General features: G+C 56.0%; 1 protein-coding gene and 1 long non-coding RNA gene across 2 annotated transcripts in view; both read right to left on the minus strand.

Annotated features, from left to right (window-relative positions):
* The window catches only part of Man1c1 (mannosidase alpha class 1C member 1), a 112,442-nt gene that overhangs the window by 41,908 nt on the left and 57,015 nt on the right, over nt 1-13,519 (minus strand). The window lies entirely within an intron of this gene.
* LOC125620466 lies at nt 2,052-12,144 on the minus strand. Its single transcript, XR_007352158.1, has 2 exons — nt 5,511-12,144; nt 2,052-2,226 (listed from the first exon to the last, which is right to left on the minus strand). It is a non-coding gene; the product is annotated as an uncharacterized LOC125620466 (long non-coding RNA).

Here is a 13,519-nt window from a genome sequence, read left to right on the forward strand (position 1 = left end):
CCCTTCCCCCTCCCCCCCCAGGCGCAGGAGCCCCTGGCCAGGGGGCCTCGCACCTCCACCCAGACAGAGCCCAGCAGACCACAGCCGAGCTCTGAGCGCTGCAGGATGGGCGGCAGCAACCGCTACGGCCCACAGCACCAAGAGGGCCCAGGAGGCGGACCCCATCGCAGAGGCCAAGGTCAAGGGGCTGGCCGGCAACTGCCCTCTGAAAGGCCCACCGTGAGCCAGGCCCTTCACGCCACGGCCACACCCCAAGCCTTTGCCCGGGCTGCGCCTTCTGCCCAGGGTGACCTTCCTGGTCCTCCTCCGCTTCAGCTCTAAGGGGGACACCTGCTGCTGATGGCCCTGGACCCACCCTCAGATCCAGGAGGCTCAGTGTCCCTCGAAGTCCTACACCTCAAACCTCCAGTAGCGCGGACACTCGGGGAGCTTCCCTGATAACCCCATCGGGAGGGCAAAGGAGCGGGAGGGCCTGGGTGGGGAGAGGGACTGGAAAGCCCGTGCCCAAGGACACTGCGATGTGTTCAGGGGACCTGGCAGCCTGCCCTGTGCTGCTGAGCTGGGCCCTCAGCCCTCTGCTCATTCCTCAGGGCCCAGCGTCCAGGCTCCTGCCTGTGTATTCCTCTGCACTTCACCCTTGTGGCCCTGTGGACTCTGCCGTCCAGGACTCCCTAGGGCCAAGGCCAAGTGGCCTCACACCTCTGGCCCCCAGAACAGGCCTGGACGCGCCTCCTGGGTGAATGAGCCTCATTGGGGGGGATCCCCACCTCCTGCTGGGCCCTTCCTCCCTGGTCACCAGAGGAATAGACGGAGCCCTCTGTCTCCCTACCACCTGGTATCGACCCGAGTTGGGTTTTAACACGGTGCTTTGACAAAAGTCAGCTCCTACATTAATTTTCCTTGGCTAATTGCATTTCCCAATTGAAACGTTTATCTCTGTGTTGGTGCTAAAGACATGATCAGTTTCCAGAATGGATTCAAAAGAGGTGAGAAGCAAGAAAATAATTAAGCCAACTTCTGATTGAATCAAATAATTAAGCAGATTAAATCGGGCGCCTGTGATCAACAGCCCCAGCCAGGGCCTGGGGACGGTCCTGCTCTCTCCTGCTCAGAGAGAGGGTTTCTGGCTGTTATAGAGATGGATGGCATTTCCTCCAGGTTGTAACTACAGGAGGGACTATTTCAACCAACCGTGAGTCAGGAAAGCCGGGCCCAGGTTCCTTGCCCAGGCAAAATATTCTGGGTTTAGCAGAAAAAAATCAAGGGTGCAGGATGGGCACCCTGCTCCAGAGCCGTGCCTGGACACCAACAGTCCCCATTCCTTACCCCGCCCTGCACCAAGGCCCTGTGCCACTGGGGAGGGGGGGCCCTCCCTGTCCTCGTATGCTGGGCCCAGCCATATGACTGACTGTAGCCAGTGACAGCGAATGGGATGTAGGCAGAGGCTTCACAGCCACCTGCATGTTCCCACCTGCGCTTTGGCCCCTCTGCCATTGCCACCCGGAGCGGATTGAGTTGTCCCCACTGTCCCAGCCAAGGACCTTCTAGGGTAAGGGATGGTGAGACGGGAGGGTGAATCCGGTGGAGATCTTAGAGGGCAGACCCAGCCTGGACCAAGTGACCTGAAGACTCCAAAGCTACGTGACCATGTCTTGCTGCATGCCAGCGAGGTTTGAGGTCACCTGTCACGGAGTGTTATTATGATGACAGATGACGACTGATGCAGTGTCTCTCGGCCTGGACGGGCTTTTCTCCAGCCCCAGCCTCTAGAAGATGCCTCAGCTCTCAGCTCCAACATCACAGAGAGCAGGCGGGCACCTTGGAGTCTGGGCAGCCAGCCTTCACAGGGGCACTGACCTGGGCCTCCCTCACAAAGGTTCCAGGCAGGTGTCAGGGTGGGACTGTCCCTGAGGCTGAAGCTGAGGAACCATAACTTACAGGAGCCAGGACTGCGGTGAAGATGTCGAGGTGGATGGTGCCTGAGCTGCGTCTCCCTTCCACCCCAAACCCCACAAGAACAACACGACGAGGCGTTTTTTTTTTTTTTTTTAAATGCACAAACCCATAAAGGGCTAAGAAACCAGGGGAGAATAAAAGGTGAGTGGCACTGAGCACTGACTTGGCAAAGCCAAGTGAGCAGAATCCCAAGCCCCACAAGGCGATGGCATGTCCCACACTCAGGTTGGCACGGAAAGCCCCAAAGGCCCCGGGGAACACCAGGTGTCTCTGAGAAGAGATAAGGGGAGGATTTGTTGGAAATTAGCTGAGAGGCACTAACACCCCCGATCCTGTCCTGCTCTTCCAAGAAGATGTCCCCTCTGACCCCAGGAGAAAGAGGCAGATGGTCGGTCTCAGGAGGGAGGGAGACAGAGCACCTCGGGATGGGGACCTGGGCAAAGCAGAGGGTGTCCTCCCGAGGGAAGAGGACTCACGGCCCCACCCGTCCCTGAGGCTCCTTCCCACCGGCTCTTGGCTGCACGCAGGTGTCCCTCCAGGAGGACATGAAACATCCGTGTGCAGAGTCAGCGCGGCTGTGGAGCGCAGCAGCTCAGTCTGCTGACCACAGAGCCCACGCCCACGCCGGGGCCCCACCATGCTCTCCTCTGCCGGTGTTTGATATGGAGACGCCGCCGGGACCCACAGACATATGAGAGGTTAACGTGAGAGACGGACCAAGGTCCTCAAAGCCAGCAGGCAAAGTCCCCCGGAGGACAGGCAAAATCCAAAACCGATCAGAGACAAAAATGATCAGAGACCAGACCCTGCGCCCAGAGGAGGACCTTCACGAGGCCGCAGGGCTCTTGGCACTCCATCCAGAGCAGAGAGGGGTGACCGCTTGGGGACAAGCCGGAGGACGCCTCCTGGAGGAGGAACCATGTAGAGGCAGAGACGAAAGGGACGTGACAAGACACTGCAGGGCAGCACGCAGATGGGGACAAGGGGACCACCAAGACGCTGGCACCTCTTCCGCGGACAGGCAGAGGGGCGACTTCTAACCAAGCCGAGCGCACACTTGGCGCAGGACGCGACAATCCCACCCCTGGGTACGACGACATGCACAAGGGAAAGGGGACGCGTCCTCGCAAACATGTTCAAAGCAGCTTTACTTGCAGAAGCCCCAACCTGGAAACAAACCCCGAACCCATCGACAGGCGACGGGAGACAGGCAGCACACGGTGGGGACCGCGTGCGGGCAGCAGACAGGAGCGCCAGGGGACGGCCCGTCCCTATGCCGTTTGGAAGGCCAGGGGCACAGGGCAGGCCCCGTGTGCCTCCCCAGCCCGAGGACGTCCAGAGGCATTCAGAGCCACCAGAAAGGAGATCTGTGGTCACCTTGGCCAGAAAGGGCTGAAGGGACACTCGGGGACTTCCAGAGAAAAAATGTCCCAAATCTCCACTCAGGAGATGCTGAAGTGCATTTTTCAAAGTGCGCTGAATTGTGTACTTAAGAGGAGATGTCACTGAGTTAAACTGCACCTCAACGGAGCCCAAGAGGAAGCCAAAGAATTCCAACTGGGGCTAAAACCCAGGGCCCTCACCAAGGACAGCGTGCAGGCCTGGTCTTTAAAAATGCAAGAGAAAGGGCGGCCCTGGTCTGGGAGAGCCAGTATCCTGAGTGTGGCCAGGTCTGATGTCCATCTCCCTTGGTTTCTACAGAAGCAGAAGCTACAATTTAGCTGAGCACTTGGTCATGAGACCAGGTCTCCCAGCTTCCCTCGCAGCAAGTTGAAGCCTGTGACCAATTTCTGGATAATCGCATGTCAGCTGAAGTGGTGTGTGTGACTTCTGGAAAATGTTTAAAGGGAAGGGACGTTCTCTTTTTTTCTTTCTCTTTTTCTGTTCCTACTGTCTGGAATGCAGTCATGATGACTGGAGCCAGAGCAGTCACATTGGGGCACCAGGTAGAAGTCACTACTCAGGATGAATGATGGAACCTGAGTCCCCAGTGGCGGTAGCGTCACTGCTTTGACTTGTGAGAGAGAAATAAGATTCAATTTGGTTGAAGTCATTGCTGTTTAGGACTTTCTGTTACTTGCAGAAAAAACACAATTCTAATACAGTGGTCCTCAGGCTCTCCTGGACACCACTGTCATTGTTCGACTTGATACTGCTCAAAGGTAAGGCTCTGGCTGTCCCAATCCGCCTTGGCACACAGCAGGTGCTCAGTAAAACATCCCGTTGGCTGCAAGTCCACGGGATGCTTTCCGATTTGGCACAAGAGACGCCAGCTGCTCCCCGAGGACAGAGCCTGGGCCCCGCTGTCCACCCAGAGCCCTGGGATCCAAAGGCTGCGTGGGCATGCTCAGACACTTGTTGAAGGGAGGAGTGAAAAGCTGGGGTTGCAGAAACCCGAGGCTCATAGCCGGCGTCCACCCATCCCTGCTCAGGGCCAGTGGTTGACTGGTCCTTAAGCTGCTTCCTAGGGCACCTTCCCCGCCTCCCAGCCTCCCCCCGTGGTCTCCTTGGGGCAGGACGGTCCACACCTCAGCAATGCAGGGGACGGTGTGATGGAGGCCTTGGCCAGTCCCCAGGCTTCATTCCTCTGGACACAAGGACTGCCTAGGGTCAGAGAGAGCCAGGGGCACAGATCAGAGCTGAGCGGGGGACTCTGAGAGCAGCAGTGGCTCCTCTGCACCGAACGAAAACTGGACAGAGGGAGGCAGGCAGCAGCACCGACCTGCTAACGGGGAAGAAGGGCCGATCTGAGAATACCGACCGCCCACGGCCACAGACAGCCGACACCGCGACCCTGAGCCGGGGTCTTCCTTTGAGTTCTGGATCCAACTGTGCCCGAAGCTCATCCTAATCCTAATGACTTCCAATCAAGTCATCTAGTAAATTCCTTTTGCACTTAAGTCCAATGGGCTTGTGCAAACTATCCCTTGAGGGTCGATCTGATCCGACACTCTCCTGATACAGGTGCGGGCTGGGGCACCACCAGGTTGTGGCATTAACTCGGCTTTCTCTCCAGGGCGGCCGACTCGGGGAACTCACACAAGGCCTCGTTGATTCTACCTGGTATGTGACCCTGTGAACCAATCTCACATTATCAGCACTGCAAAAATTCCTCTGTGAAAACACAGGAGCCTAAAATGTTAATCTGAGAATTAGTGGACATTTATCTTCTTTTGGATCGGTATAATTTCCTCCCATTTTTTTCATCTGCTTTCTGAGCCACCTCATTTATCTAAGCTTTCAAAAGCTCATGCAAAACACACAATGCACTTCAGCCACAAAAATCAATGCTGCGGACGCGCTCGGCCCAGACCTGCCGGGGAAATCCTCCTCTGATCCTCGGAGGCCTACTGCAGCTTTTATTCATGAATAAGAGCCAGAATGATTTTACTCAGAAGCAAAGTTTTTCCCTAATTATCGAATCAAGGAGCAAATGCCATTTTAAAAATACATCCTTTTTTTTTTAAAGGGAAAATGTTATATTAATCTGGGTTCCAAACCCCTCACTCCCCTCGGCCACCCCGGACGGCTGACTTTAACTGCAGACCACTTACCCTGGGAACGGAGCCTGCCGCAGTCGGCCCCGAGAGACACATTTGCAGACAGACGGATGGCAGTCCTTCGGTTTTTGCCCAAATGACAAAAGCAGCGATATGTCTCTCTCGTCACCTCCTCACTGAAGAACTCTATTAAGGGAGGAACGTGCACCGACTCTCCGCCACTCTGCATTTTAAACTGGGATCTATTTTAATTTCCCCCCTTTAAAAATGAGTGGTGTTTAGGGTGAAATGCAGCTGGGTGCCTATTTGAGGAGGGGCCGCAGGAAACACGAAGGTGATTTCACTCTGCTGAAGCCAGCTGCTTGCAAGAGCACAAGGAACCGGAAGCCACCGACTCATGGTGGCAAAAAGAGCCCGGAGAGCAGGGGAGACACCAGACACCGAGAGCGCTCTCCAGTTCCCAGCCCTGGGCCGCAGGGGAACTCACACAAGGCCTGGCCTGCGGGCTCTAGGCCTCTCTCAACCACGGTCTGAAAAGAGGCCCGAGGATCTGCCTCAACTGGCCAGGCTGGAGGGGGGCCTCTGGTGCTGTGTCCAAACGGGCCTCAGGAACACCTTCTCTGTGGCCCCAGGATCTTCCCCGGCGGCCACGGTGCACTAATGTATCTGGCTCAGCTCAAGACCTGGCACACAGTGGTGCTAATAAATGCAGAACAACCTAGTAAAAATCTGTCCTCCGGTTCTGTTCACTTGATCGAACGGAGCTGAGCTCAGCGTGTGAGCAGTGGCTAAGCGCCTGGTCACTTTACCCCAAGTCCAGGAGGGCGCGTCTGGCAGGGGCCCGTGGAGGTGGGAGCTCAACCTCCCTCTTCGGCGCTGGCCCCTGAGCTATTTGGTGCCGGGGATGTTGTGGCGGATTGCAAAACCACTTCTGACTTTCCAGCCCCCACTTGTGCCCGTGACCTTGGCCACGTGACTCAGCAGCTGGAGTCCGGCACCTCATCCCGCCAGAGCTGCCACCAACAGAATGCAGAGGGGGCGCCAGCTCTGAGCCCGACTTAGAGGCCTTGTGTTCCTCCACCTGTTCCTCTGCACCCTCCCTCTGCCCTGAGAAGCACCGCCCAGTCCACACGGAACACAGCCCAGTCGTCCAGCAACCAAACCCAGCGACCTGTGCCCAGGAGGATCCACAGACTAAGGAGAAATCGCGAAGGCTGTTTAACCACCGAGTTTCGGGGTGGTTTGTTTACACAACAGCAGCTGATAGCACTGAGGCCAGTGTCCCAAACAAGGGGACCCTGACACCCACTGAGGGGCAAGGCCTTTCCTAAAGCCACCCCTGCCAGCGAGCATCCAAGGCCACTCCCCCAGGGCCTCCCAGTGATGCCAACACCCATCTTTCTTTAAGGATCTATTGTTGTCCCTCTTTGCGAAGTCACTGTCATCCAAGCGGAAGGCAGAGCAGGTTCATGAAGGTCCCTGAGCAGCCCGTCATGATTTCCCAGCTGGCCACCTCTGTATTGCCAGGCTCAGGGCTCCAGGAAGCCACCAGGGTTCTTGCCATTGTAACTCTGTCTCCTGACCTGGAAGTTGAGCCAGGTGGCCTTTCCCAGTTTGTGAAGACATAATGGATGTCCACAGGATCTTTAATACTCACCGTGAGCTATAAAGGGCACTTAGAGCACCATTTGGCAACCAGCAAAGGTTCAATAAATGTTAACTGTTAAGCTCTCGCACACGTTTCTTATGCCGCCTGATGCCCTCCCTCAGCCAGCAGGCAAAACCGAGTGACTAGCAGGGGCCAGGGCTGACCCCTGTGGCCCTTCACCGGCGTCACCGTAGCTGGTCTTTGCAGCACCCCTGAGGTGGTGGCCCCACTTCACTGAAGAGGAGACAGTGAGATTAACCGCCCAACCTTAGGAAAGCTGCAAGGCCCCTGAGCAGGATTCCCACCCCAGCCGTCTGACCCGGGCCCGTGGGGACCAGGTCACAGTTACTCGGCTCCATTCTCTCTTTGCTTATAGTAGACAGGACTGAGCTGAAGTTCAGAATGAGTCACTTAACACATTCGAGGTGTTCAACAAAGGACTGGCTGTTCTACTGGAAAGGCTAAAAAATTCTCAAATGACAATATCAAGCGCTGGGGAAGACGTGGAGCAACTGGAATGCTTGAGCCTGCCCTGGCCCCGGCCCACACCTCCCTAGACCCTTGTCCTGAGAGGACTTTACCAAGAGGGTGGGAGGCTACGAAGCTTGTCTCATGAGCACAACAGAAGGGGCTCGGAGCTCTGTTTAGGAGCCAAGGCTTTGGAGCTGGACGGTCAGGATGCAGGAGAAACATGTAGGGGCCACCTCTGGATGCTGGCGTGATCTGGGCGGGGCTCTCCCCGGGACTGAGTCACTGTGTCTGCGTGAGCTTCTATGAGCACTTACTGTATGCCAGCACGGAGGGCCCACAGCCGCTGCTGTCCACGGCCTCCAGAGTGCTTGGCCTCCCACCACCTCCTCCTCGGGTGCACCCAGCCCCCAAGGGGTCCTCCTGCTTGAGCAGGAGACGCCACCTGCGACCAAGGCAGCAAGCACTGCCCTCCAGCCTTTCGTGTCCCAAGGAGGAAAACCTGCTCCCTCCTGGGAAGAGAAAGGCAAGGGCCTCTGCCGGCTCTGGGGTGCTGGGTGGTGGAGGCCCCACAACCCCCTTGCCCAGTGCCCTGGGGTTCAGGCCAGGAGGGACGGTCTTCTGCATAGCAGTGGATGTCAGCTGTGCTTTGCCAGAGCTGACCTGCGGGTCCCCATGGCTCCTGGGGCTGGCTCAGGAGTGTAACAAACAGCCCCCGCGGAAGCTGGATGTGGACGTGCTTACCAGGGAGCTTCTCGATGCTTTCCAAGACAGAACCCCTTGGTACTGACGTGGGATTGAATTCCCCCCCTCAGGTACCGTACGTGTATGCGGTTGTCCAGTCTGTACTTTAAACTCCTCACTGGGTCTTTCTAGCCCCAACCGTTCGGGCTGGCCTGAGTCAGGAACCAGCCTCCCCAGCTTGCAGATGAGGTCAAGTCCTTGCCTAGGATCACAGGAGTCTCCTGCCAGACTCTCCGTCCACTGCTATTTCTATTACATCCTGTGTATCCTGTGTCCTCTCAGAAAGGAGGTAAGAGTGGGGAACAGAGAAACTGCGATTAGTTCTATAGTACTCTGGGCAATGTTAGGTATTGTTTACTATTGTTTTTTTGTGGTACTGGGGATTGAACCTAGGGCCTGGTACATGTTAAGCAAGCTCTCTACCCCAATCTAATCTTGGACTTTCAGCCTCCAACACTGTGAGCTGACCTTTTCTCTTTATAACTTACCAAGTCTCAGGTATTTTTTTTATAGCAATACAAAACGGACTAAGACAACCGTAAATGAGCAGGTGGCAATGATGCTGGTTAAGGTACTGGCTCCTGAATGCAGCTCTCAGGAGGTTGGGACTGTTTTGAGACTGGCAGTGCCTGGGAGTGTGAGCTACCCTCACAATGAGGGCCACCTTGAAAGAAATATGAGCCACTTCTGATTCTAGTTTTGATATTCTTAAAACATACAAATTTTGAGGTTGAATAGAATGAGACTGCCAGTCAGGAAGGATGAAAGGCTCTCCCTGAACCACGGCTCCATTCATTAGGTTCTCTCAGCCACACCATTGGACCCTGTCCAGAAATACTTATCTCATCGGAGATCCTCACCCTCACCTCCTCCGTGTTTAGGGGCTGTGCGTGGGCACTACTGGCCCTGGGAACAGAACCCAGCCGTGTATGCGGTGCAGGCACCCCGTTCCCAGGACACCTGCCCAGCGGCCACGCTTAGTCCACGCGGCTTCCCACGTCTGAATGCTTCACAGAGGAATGAGCAGCGGCTCCCCCGTGGTCACTTCAAGACTCCTGGCGGGGTCTGTCCTGGCCTCCCTGACAGGAAATAGAAGGCAAGCCGCCTGCCCTGGGGACTTCCCCCCACGGTGGCTGAACAGGGCCTGTGGCTGCCTCCTGCCAACTCTCGATGCTTGTTTTCCACGCCTGCAGTGTCACTGCGTTCCCTGTGGCTGTCAGGCTCTGTAGGACACGGCCCCGGCTGCTTCACCTCTAGACCCTCCAGTGCCTCGGGCAATGCCCAGGGCCCTGCAGGAGGTCAGCTGCTCCTTGAATGAATAAGTCCTGTCCAGAGACCCAGCTGGCGGTGACGTCCTGGCTGATGATGACCAGGAGGAAGAGGGGTGGCTGGTGTTCAAGGTCACGGCAAAGTCTGGGACAGCAGGGGCGGGCGCTGACCTTCCCGGCCTCAAAGCCTGCAGCAGCTCTTCCCAGTCGGTTGACATCCTTGCAAAGCCCTCAAATGAGTTTTCTCCTCCAGATTGAGCTACTTCTGAGGAAAACCAATTCTCTGGTTAAGTAAAAAAGAATGTGAGCAGATGATCTATTGATTGCCATCCTCCTGGGTCTTACGGATGCAGCCCCCACCTGGGCCCTGCGTGGGGCGCTGATGGGCCAAGTGGCAGCCCGACGGGAGGCCAGGGATCAGCGCTCTGAGCAGCCTGATTTTCGTGCTTTGGAAATCTCTGCCTGGTGCTGATGGCTTTACGCTGGCATTTCTGCTCCCTGGGTTTTAAAGAATGAGAAATCTGTGGCTGATCACATATTCAGCAACCAAGTGCACTTATTCGAAGACCTAAATTGCAGCAAGAGCCCGTGTGATTAGCTGAACGAACACGAGTCTGGATCATCAAGCTCAATCTATGGATAAATTGGGAAGAGATAACTGGGCCAAGGGGAGAGCGCCCTCCCCGCTCCATCTCTCCCGGGCCAAGACACTCTCTGCAGGGTGGCTGAGGTGGGAACCCGGAGCCTCTGGTGCTTTGCCTTATCCTGCCACGGTACCAGGACCAGTCCAACCCTGTCCCCCAGCTCCATGGCTAAGGCAGCTGGACCTCAGGTGACCCCCAAAGGGCACAGCCACTGACAAAGAGCCAGACCCAGAGAGAGTCGTGAAAAGAGGGCTCAAGTCCCCCTCTGGGCCACAAGCATGTCTTAGTGCCCAAAGGCGAGTCCCTGCAAAATAGGTGGCCTACTTCAGGGCTCCTTGGATTTGCCCGGTTTAGTGGCATCCTGACCAAGCAAATCGCCCACGGCTCCTGTTTGAAGTCTGCCCCTCACTCCGCACCCTTCGCCCCCGGGAGGGCTCTGACTCCCAGGAGGCCTGGCCAAGCCCAGCCCTCCCCAGAGCAGCATGCAAGGGGTCTCCCAGCTGGGACCCAGTCTCTGTGAGCAACGTGGTGTAGGAAGACCACAGCGGGTTCCCGCCCAAGGGCCCCCTCAACGCTGGCTGCAACCGAGAGACAGGACTTCCACTCCCCTAAGGGGAGGCTCCAGCCCCAGACAGTTCTCTGGGTAAAATAAAACAGCCCCCAGCCACTGAGAGGCTGGGTCCCGGGGAAGGTGCTCGGGCATCTCAGGGTGAGCCAGTCACAGATCAAGATCTAGCGGGAAACCAGTGGGGGACAGGTACCCTTACACCAGGCCTTCGCGGGAGGCCAACCTGACCTAGCCTTTTGCATTAGAAGTTTTGAAGGTCAAAGAGCTTGTGTTACAATCCTGGCTCTGCGGCTTACCAGCTGCGAGACCTTGGCCAAAGCACTAACCTTTCTGTGTCTCAGTTTCCTCATCTATAAAAACGTGGATATTTCTATACAGAATCTTCTGTAGAAATCACTAGATAATATATTTAAAGCACTTAGCAGAGTGGCATGTGGTAAATGCTTGAAAATATTAGCTAGTTCTTCTCTAAAAACGTATCCAAGAAAACATTAAGACAAGTGTACAGAGACTTACAGTCAACAAACAGGTAAGTGTATACGCCGATCACTTGATGGATGCCCACAATCCTCAAGAGGCTCAGGCAGGAGGCTCAGGCAGGAGGATTGAAAGTTTGAGGCCAGTCTTGGAAAGTTAGCGAGACCCTCAGCAACTTAATGAGACCCTGCCTCAAACTAAAAAATAATAAGGACTTGGGATGTGGCTCAGTGTTAAGAACCCCCAGGTTCAATCCCCAGTACCAAAAGAAAAAAGACAGTGTATAAAGATTAATGAACTGAATTGGAAAATTCATCTCACCATTGCTTAGCATGGCAAAAAGAAAAAAGAAATCAGAAATAACTAAAATGTCCAGTAAATACAATGTGATGGACTATGTAACAGCAGTCTGCCACGGAAAATGCAGCCAGGAAACAATGCAGGTGTGTAGCTGGGCTTGACAACAGGATCACAGAACACTGGGACGGCCCATGGTCCCCAGCAGTGCTTATCCTATAATCCTGTTTACGTACAAACACACATTTACATCTGTGCCTTTGGGTGGGGATGTACCTGGGGAGAGACACACGTGGTGGGATTTCGGGAGCTTTTCTTTCTGGTTTGTAATGTCTAATTTCTCTACAATGGTCAGTATTATGCTTATCAAATTTTATAAAAAGAAAACAGGGAGGGAGTAATTTTAAGGGTAGAAAGGATCTGCTCACTCAGGTAATCCCAACATTTAGGATAAAGGGATTTGTTTGGACTTTCATCCCCCAACTAAGATGCCCGGAGGAGGAAAAGTCCCCACGTTCAAAGGCTTAGCTTGGGGGGGGGGTGCACCCTGGGCCTCCACCTGCCCCCCCAACCTTAAGACTGCTCCTGGGACGGTGAGGGATGCCGTTTCACCTGGCCAGAGGCCCCTCCTGCGAGATGAGCCCCTGGAAGGAGGCTTTGGCTCAGCAGGATCAGCTGGAGGTCGGAGACGCTGTGAAGTCTAAATGCCGCGGTGTCACAACTCTGTCAGCTGTGTGGAGGTTGACGAGATGCTTACCCAGCACCTCCAGACGTATGCCAAGTGGAAGTGGTTAGATGTGTCAGCCATAATAACCATGCGGNNGGGGGGGCGGGGGGGGGTGTTCTGTCACAGGCGCATGCTGAGCCCAGGCCACACTCCTCCTCTGCCCCTGTGGCCCCTGCCTCCCTCTCTCCCTGCAGCCCTGAGGTTTGGGCCCACCAGGTCTGGGGACAGGTGACTTGTTCTCTCAGCCACTCATGCTCAGCACTGTCCTGCAGGGAGGGGTCCTGGACACAGCGCCTGCCGTCAGGACGCAGTGGCTGCAGCAGAGCTGTTCTTCAGAGAGGTGGCAGGGGAGGCAGGAAGCAGGGATGAGGGCTAGGGGGGATGGAGCTGTCCTGCTGCTCAGCCTGGGGCCAGGGAGATAAAGCATCCAAGGCCGAGCACCAAGGCCGTGGACCTGTCTTTCCGGCCATCCATCAAGGGACAGGAGCAGAGACAGCATGAGAGGGGGAGTGACTCGGCCAGGGTGGCTGGTGGCATCTCCATCTGGGTGGAAGCCACCCACGCAGCACCTCAGAGGGACGTGGCACCTCAGAGGGACGGGGGCTTGCATTTGCCAAAACACCCTCTGGGCTCAGGAGGGCTGAGCACTTGGGGATGCCGACTGGTTCTGCTAACTGTGGTCCCTCCCGGGGCACGCTGCTTTTAATGCAGATCCCTGGGGCAGCTCCTGGTCCGCTGGCCAGGACGGCTGGGGACGGAGCCTGGACGTCCACACTGGCAAGAGGCCTGCAGCCAACACTGATGTTCCCCTGTGTAGGAGGCAGCGCGTCCACACTGCTCACAGACGGATGGAGAGACTGAGTCCCCAGGAGGGGCAGGGACAGCGAGTCGTCACACAGGCAGCAACAGCGGGGAGGGGACCCAAGTTTCCTGCTTCCTTGGGCAGCGTTAAGAGTATTAAAAAGAATATGGGGGCAGGGGCTGGACTCAGTGGTAGAGCGCTCACCTAGCACGTGCGAGGCCCTGGGTTCGATTCTCAGCACCACATAGAAATAAATAAACAGAATAAAGTCATTGTGTCCATCTACAGCTGCCATCGGTGGGTTAAGCTGTAGTCTCGGAGTGTTTCAGGGACAGGCTCTGAGGAGCTGCCCAGCTTTGCTCCCTGAAGGAGGAGAGGTGCGTGGCCTGGCCCCACAGCCGGGGAGCCCCGAGAACACGC

Source organism: Marmota marmota, unplaced genomic scaffold (assembly GCF_001458135.2).
Source record: "Marmota marmota marmota unplaced genomic scaffold, marMar, whole genome shotgun sequence".
Lineage (NCBI taxonomy): Eukaryota > Metazoa > Chordata > Mammalia > Rodentia > Sciuridae > Marmota > Marmota marmota.